Below are 8490 nucleotides of genomic sequence, written 5' to 3'. Positions count from 1 at the left end.
ATCAAGAACTTTCAGGGCAATGCGAAGGGAGGGTCCGGCTGGACAACCCTCTCTTTCTGAATTTGCATCCTGCCCGGCAAGGGGGGGCCACAGCTCTCAGAAACCATCAACCTGTTCAGAAGCAGGTGTAAAAGGCTCAGGATTTAAACCCAAATGGAAATTGCATTCTAGGCAATAAAATAATAATAATAATAATAATAATAATAATAATAATAATAATAATAATAATAATTATTATTATTATTATTATTATTATTATTATTTATTATTTGTACCCCACCCATCTGGCTGGGTTTCCACAGCCACTCTGGGCGGCTTGCATAGAAACCAAAAAACACTAAAATATCACACATTAAAAACTTCCCTGAACAGGGCTGCCTTCAGATGTCTTCTGAATGTCAGGTAGATGTTTATCGCTTTGACATCTGATGGGAGGGCGTTCCACAGGGCGGGCGCCACTACCGAGAAGGCCCTCTGCCTGGTTCCCTGTAACTTGGCCTCTCGCAGTGAGGGAACCGCCAGAAGACCCTCGGAGCTGGACCTCAGTGTCCGGGCAGAACGATGGGGGTGGAGACGCTCCTTCAGATATACTGGACCAAGTCCGTTTAGGGCTTTAAAGGTCAGCACCAACACTTTGAATTGTGCTTGGAAACGTACTGGGAGCCAATGTAGGTCTTTCAAGACCGGTGTTATATGGTCTCGGCGGCCGCTCCCAGTCACCAGTCAAGCTGCCGCATTCTGGATTAGTTGTAGTTTCCGAGTCACCTTCAAAGGTAGCCCCACGTAGAGCGCATTGCAGTAGTCCAAGCGGGAGATAACCAGAGCATGCGCCACTCTGGCGAGACAGTCCACAGGCAGATAGGGTCTCCGCCTACGTACCAGATGGAGCTGGTAAACAGCTGCCCTGGACACAGATTTGACCTGTGCCTCCATGGACAGTTGTGAGTCCAAAATGACTCCCAGGCTGCGCACCTGGTCCTTCAGGGGCACAGTTACCCCATTCAGGACCAGGGAATCCTCCACACCCGCCCGCCTCCTGTCCCCCAAGAACAGTATTTCTGTCTTGTCAGGATTCAACCTCAATCTGTTAGCTGCCATCCATCCTTCAACCACCTCCAGGCACTCACACAGGACCTTCACAGCCTTCACTGGTTCTGATTTAAAAGAGAGGTAGAGCTGGGTATCATCTGCATACTGATGAACACCCAGCCCAAAGCCCCATTGATCTCTCCCAGCGGCTGCATGTAGATGTTGAAAAGCATGGGGAAGAGGACAGAACCCTGAGGCACCCCACAAGTGAGAGCCCAGGGTCTGAACACTCATTCCCCCCCCCCCACTTTCTGAACACGGCCCAGGAGGAAGGAGCGGAACCACTGTATGACCGTTCCCCCAGCTCCAAGCCCCTCCAGACTTCTTCTTCTTCTTCTTCTTCTTCTTCTTCTTCTTCTTCTTCTTCTTCTTCTTCTTCTTCTTCTTCTTCTGTGATCCCTTGTAGCTGAGTAAGATTATCTTCCATAAACACAGTTCTAACGATGAGTCCGTAAGTGACTGTGGAGGCCAATTCTGGATCCACACGTCCTTCCACAGGGGGGACATTGGTTTCCGGGTGGGAGTTGATCTTTTACGACCGCTAGGTGGTGTCCCCACTGGGGGCAGTAATCCAGTCAGGGGGAAAGCGAGGCAGACTATGTTTAGGACACCTTTTCTAGCCCCTCCTCTTTCGGGGGTGAGCAGAGTGGATCCTAAAAAGGGCTGCTCAGTCATGGATACATCTGCTGACCTGCTCAACTGCCTCCTTCCTTGAGCCAGAACAACTGAATCTGTATCCACTGCCCATGTGCCGGTCCATGACTAGGGGCTTCCAGATTTCACACTCCTGCTCCCGTTACCACTTGCCAGTCGCCATGGGACTTTTGGGGTTTGGGTTTGGGATGGGTTTTTGGAAGACGCCTGTGCGTGAATTTGTTTTATGTGTGTAGATCAGTGCACGCTGACCAACGCACAGTCTTCGCAGTAAGGCTCTGTTGCGTAGCGAGTTCCCGCCCCACCCCCAGTGGAAATAAAGACACATGACACAATTATTTAAGATTAATGGGTTAAATATGGCCACAACTTTATTGGTTACAGGTGATGAGCGGTATTGGCTTAGGCAGTGGTCCTAACAGACTATCCTGCTTCAGCCTGTCTGCTTGAAGTCCGGGAAGGGTTAACCACCAGGAGGGGGAGTCCTGCTGATGCACATCAACTAGGAACTCCCCCGGGGTCACCAATAGAATCATAGAATCATAGAATCCTAGAGTTGGAGGAGACCCCAAGGGCCACCGAGTCCAACCCCCTGCCAAGCAGGAAACACCATCAGAGCACTCCTGACATATGGTTGTCAAGCCTCTGCTTAAAGACCTCCAAAGAAGGAGACTCCACCACACTCCTTGGCAGCAAATTCCACTGTTGAACAGCTCTTACTGTCAGGAAGTTCTTCCTAATGTTTAGGTGGAATCTTCTTTCTTGTAGTTTGGATCCATTGCTCCATGTCCGCTTCTCTGGAGCAGCAGAAAACAACCTTTCTCCCTCCTCTATGTGACATCCTTTTATATATTTGAACATGGCTATCATATCACCCCTTAACCTCCTCTTCTCCAGGCTAAACATGCCCAGCTCCCTTAGCCGTTCCTCATAAGGCATCGTTTCCAGGCCTTTGACCATTTTGGTTGCCCTCCTCTGGACACGTTCCAGTTTGTCAGTGTTCTTCTTGAACTGTGGTGCCCAAACTGGTCTGACCAGTGGAACTATTACTTCCCTTGATCTAGATGCTATACTCCTATTGATGCAGCCCAGAATTGCATTGGCTTTTTTAGCTGCCGCGTCACACTGTTGGCTCATGTCAAGTTTGTGGTCGACCAAGACTCCTAGATCCTTTTCACATGTACCGACCCCCAATAGGGGGCGTGCCTTAGGCCCTCACCTCCCCAGGCTTCAGACACAGCCACGATCCCCGGAATCCTTTATTGGACTACCCTTCAATATGTGGAACAGGTGATAGCGCTTCCTCCCCTCTTCCACCTACAAAATAATACCAATACCAATGCCTAACCGCGACTCACAGGGCAGAAGTGGCTTTCCGATGGCATGAGCAATCATGACGACCAGTAGATTCTTATCTCCTGCAGCCTCCACCTGCCTTCACAGCCGTTGTAACATGCCCCTTGTCATCTTCCACCTCTTCTGCCATTGAGGACTTCTTGAATCATTCTTTGTCTAGCTCCTTCCCTTTGACCTTACCGCCTTGGGTGACCCAGCTGGGAGTACGAGACTCCCGACGGCTTCGCCCACAAGTGTCATAGGAACATGCGAGCCCACTCACCACGACAAGGTGACGATCCAGTGATTGAGAGGCAATAGGCAACCAGCAAAACGTTCACTTCGCAGTGCAGCACCTGTCAGCCATGATGTGGAGCACATTATTATTATTATTATTATTATTATTATTATTATTATTATTATTATCCTATCTGCCTTTTAGAAGACATCTGAAGGCAGCCCTGCTTAGGGAAGTTTTTAATGTTTGATGTTTTATCGTGTTTTTAATATTCTGTTGGGAGTCGCCCAGAGTGGCTGGGGAAACCCAGCAAGATGGGCAGGGTATAAATGATAATTTATTGATGTTTAGTCGTTTACTCATGTCCGCCTCTTCGTGACCTCCTGGACCAGAGCACGCCAGGCACTTCTGTCCTCCACTGCCTCCCGCAGTTTGGTCAAACTCATGTTTGTAGCTTCGAGAACACTGTCTTGTCCTCTGTCGTCCCCTTCTCCTTGTGCCCTCCATCTTTCCCAACATCAGGGTCTTTTCCAGGGAGTCTTCTCTTCTCATGAGGTGGCCATAGTCTTGGAGCCTCAGCTTCAGGATCTGTCCTTCCAGTGAGCACGCAGGGCTGATTTCCTTCAGAATGGAGAGGTTGGATCTTCTTGCAGTCCATGGGACTCTCAAGAGTCTCCTCCAGCACCAGAATTCAAAAGCATCAATTCTCCGGCGATCAGCCTTCTTGATGGTCCAGCTCTCACTTCCATACATCACTACTGGGAAAACCATAGCTCTAACTATACGGACCTTTGTTGGCAAGGTGATGTCTCTGCTTTTTCAGATGCTGTCTAGGTTTGTCAATGCTTTTCTCCGAAGAGAATTTAATTTAATTTAATTTAATTATTCCCCTCCAGCTGGAGGGGCCTGGCAGGGACCCGGCGGCTCAGGCACCCTGCAGACCCAGTGCCGCCCAGGGCAATCTCCTCCTTCCACCTCCCCCTGGCTACACCACTGGGGTTCACCCTAAGATGTCCCAAAAGGCAGCGGAGGTTTAGGACCAGAGTTTTCCTTCTAGGTGGGCTACCTTCCCAGGTGGAGGAGCCCCACCTGCCCCTCACTTTCCTCTACGGCATGTGCAGAAACCACCTTCTGGACCATCGGACTCACTTTTGGTCTCATCCACTCAATCCACTGGAGCCTGTGTTTGAATGCAGGGGAAATCCATCACTCACCGAGTCTTTTAGACCTATCGGCTATGCTCACCTGGTTTAGCTGGCCAGATGAAGCCATTTCCCACGATGCTGACAGCATCTAGGAGCTACAGGTGGGAGCTGAGTGCAGGTGGGTAAACTGCCCCAGAAGGAGCGCCATATGTCCCCCACCAGAGGTACCACCTCTTCCCCAACACCCCACTCACCCACTTAAGTAGTTTACCAACCTAATATTCTCTTCCCGATATACTGTGTTGCTTCTTTGCATTCCTTTTATTTTCATTGTATTGATTTGTTTCATCTACTTCAATGAAATCTTTAAAGAAATAACAACAAGAAGAACATTAAAACAATAAACAACTTCCGGGGGCACTGTGAGAATTGCGACTTGGGTCATTCTAACGTGCCATACAAATCCTACGGTTTATGGTTCATGATGGCTGGCCTTTGACGAGAGAGGAGATCTCGCTCCTGTGCTTCAATCCACCCACTTCCTTCCCTCTAATGCCCCCTGGAGTGGATCCCTTCAGAACAGGGAGCCTCCTTGAAATATACTCGGAGTCGAGAGTGGATTTCATGCTCTTTATTCAGCTCATAGTGGTGAGGAGGAATGCAAGTTCCCCCAGAATGTCTGCTTTATATACATTATTTACACAATGGGCCCCACGTGATTGGCTAATACCGGGATTCTCCTGTAGGCCAATCAGGTTGCGGATTCCCTGCCACCTGGTGCTGGATTGGGTGGCTCCTGAGGACCAATCAGACTGCTGCATTCTGGATCCTCTTGTTCTAAGACCAATCAGACTGCTGCATTCTGAATCTGATTGTTCTAGGACCAATCAGACTGCTGCATTCTGGATCCGATTGTTCTAGGACCAACCAGACTGCTGCATTCTGGATCCGATTGTTCTAGGACCAACCAGACTGCTGCATTCTGGATCCTCTTGTTCTAAGACCAATCAGACTGCTGCATTCTGAATCTGATTGTTCTAGGACCAACCAGACTGCTGCATTCTGGAGCCTCTTGTTCTAGGACCAACCAGACTGCTGCATTCTGGATCCGATTGTTCTAGGACCAATCAGACTGCTGCATTCTGAATCCTTTTGTTCTAGGACCAATCAGACTGCTGCATTCTGGATCTGATTGTTCTAGGACCAATCAGACTGCTGCCTTTTGGATCCTATTCAACCCAGTACATAACACTCCTTCTGACACCCCCACCTGAATGGGTTTGTTTTTGGCACCCCCACCCGAATGGCAGCCGCTTGGGGACTCGCGAGTGTCTAGGAGGGTGGAAATAATCTGGCCCCCGCTGCTTCCACCTTTCTTTAAAAGCCCGTTTCATTCAAGGCAAATAGGTGGGAACGAACCGCAGATATCATTACATCCCACTTCATCACTACATAATGTCTTTTTAATTGACTGGAGACAGGATCAAGTGCCCTCCAGTTGTTAATTAAAATAATGCAAGTATTGATTCCAGCCTCTGACTTGCTTCAACGGCAATCCTGGTTTTCTGTGGATGATGAAGAGTTCATAATGTGCTCCCTGAAGACCATCCCCTCCAGACGGGAGGAGAGCCCAGGTTGCACGGAGCTCTTGCAACTTCCCTATCAACCCACAAGGCACAAAGCAACAACCAGATCTTGCAAGGGTTGCGCGAAACCGTACGCCTTGGTTTTTTGGACTCCTCACCAATCTGGTTCGCTGCATGATTTACCTTCATTTATTTCCCTGCTTACATCACAATCCTACCGATTTCTACTTGGAATTTCAAGAAGAAGGGATTGTGGTTGCAGGATGGATGGAGGCTGACAGATTGAGATTGAATCCTGATAAGACAAAAGTACTGTTTTGGGGGGACAAGAGGCGGGCAGATGTGGAGGATTCCCTGGTCCTGAATGGGGTAACTGTGCCCCTGAAGGACCAGGTGCGCAGCCTGGGAGTCATTTTGGACTCACAGCTGTCCATGGAGGCGCAGGTCAATTCTGTGTCCAGGGCAACTGTTTACCAGCTCCATCTGGTACACAGGATGAGACCCTCCCTGCCCGCAGACTGTCTCTCCAGAGAGGTGCATGCTCTAGTTATCTCCTGCTTGGATTACTGCAACGCGCTCTACGTGGGGCTACCTTTGAAGGTGACCCGGAAACTACAACTAATCCAGAATGCGGCAGCTAGACTGAAGACTGGGAGCGGCCAGCGAGACCATATAACACTGGTCTTGAAAGACCTACATTTGTTCCCAGTACGTTTCCGAGCACAATTCAAAGTGTTGGTGCTGACCTTTAAAGCCCTAAACGGCCTCGGTCCAGTAAACCTGAAGGAGCATCTCCACCCCCCATTGTTCTGCCCGGATGCTGAGGTCCAGCACTGAGGGCCTTCTGGCGGTTCCCTCACTGCAAGAAATGAGGTTACAGGGAACCAGGCAGGGGGCCTTCTCAGTAGTGGCGCCCTCCCAGTGGAACGCCATCCCACCAGATGTCAAAGAGAACAACAACTACCAGACTTTTAGAGGACATCTGAAGGCAGCCCTGTTTAGGGAAGCTTTTAATGTTTGATGTATTACAGTATTTTAATATTTTTTTGGAAGCCAGATGGGCGGGGTATAAATAGTAAATTATTATTATTATTATTATTATTATTATTATTATTATTATTAACTCTGCTTATTCATTTTCCTCAAGCCTGATTTTCCCAGTCTTCAGTTCAGTTCTCTACATCACTACAGACATTTTAAGTGAGCTGCAAATGATTTTTTTCTCTCTCTCTAAAAAACCCCCAAACCTCCTGGTTTTTAAAACTCTTCTCCTGCTGCTACCAATGCTGTTTGTCAGTTCCTCGTTCCTCATCTCTCACGACCCAACTCTTTGGTTCGTTTGGAGGAATTTCAGAATCCAGGGGCTTCCAATCTGTTTCTATAGTTGTACAACTTCTGGAGTTCTTCAGAAATTCCAGATTTGTTTGCTTTTTAATCCATTGCAAGGACAGTGAGTGCGAAAATACTTATTCTTTCGCCCTTGATTTCACTCAGGTGGAGTGGTTTTCTTTTTGGCTTTCAGACTAATTCATAAGAGGGTTTAGTGGGACATCTATGATTCATTAGCATTTAATGTTTCTGTTCATTAAGTGGCTTCAATTAATTCTTCCTTATTGTCAACTTCTTCTCTAAGGAAAATTCTGCCTGTTGCCATGGCAATTTCTTCTGGGTTACTAGATTTGGGACAGAGCATAAGGAGAGTCTCCTAGACCAGTCCAGTGGCCACCCTAGTCTGACTTCCTGTTCAAACAGTGTCCAGCCAGATACCTGGAGGAAGCCCGCAATCAGGATTCGAACCCATGACCTCTCTCTCACCTCCTGCATTTCCCAAAAAGTGGTTTTCAGAAGCATTGCTGCTCCCAGTTATTTTATTTTTTATTTTAGATTTTCTTGTTTTACAGAAGTAAATGCAATGTCTCTCATATTTTTTCCATGTAACATTTTTACAAATCCATTTCATTTGTTGAGACATTAGGGGGAGGAGGAGAAGAAGAAGAAGAAGAAGAAGAAGAAGAAGAAGAAGAAGAAGAAGAAGAAGAAGAAGAAGAAGGGGTGGAGGGAGGGAAGATGGGTGGGGGTGGGGTCGGGTGGCGATGTTTCTGTTATGCTTAATGTATGTAGGGTTTGGTGTCAGCGTTGCTTGGGCTGTTCACTTGTGTTTCTTTGGTGGTGAGAGAGGTTGGGGTTGGCCTAGGGTGTGGTTGTTTGTTTGTGATTGGCTATGGCGATCTTTGTTTTCGTGTGTGAGTGGGGTGGGTGGGTGTTTTGGATCAGGTTAGCCATATTGATTTGTATGCTGTTGGTGGATTATTGTCATTGTCTTGTTGGGCTGTGTATGTGATAAAGGGGAGCCATACCGGGGTGAAGGTGTCTTCTTCTGTTTGTCCCCGTGTCAGTTTCAGTTTATTGGTTAATTTTTCTAGTAGGGCTGTTTCCCATACTA

Source organism: Podarcis gaigeae (genome assembly GCF_964106915.1).
Source record: "Podarcis gaigeae genome assembly, chromosome: 1".
Classification (NCBI taxonomy): Eukaryota; Metazoa; Chordata; class Lepidosauria; order Squamata; family Lacertidae; genus Podarcis; species Podarcis gaigeae.
The sequence above is the reverse complement of the archived record's forward strand: the minus strand, read 5'-3'. Positions refer to the sequence as shown.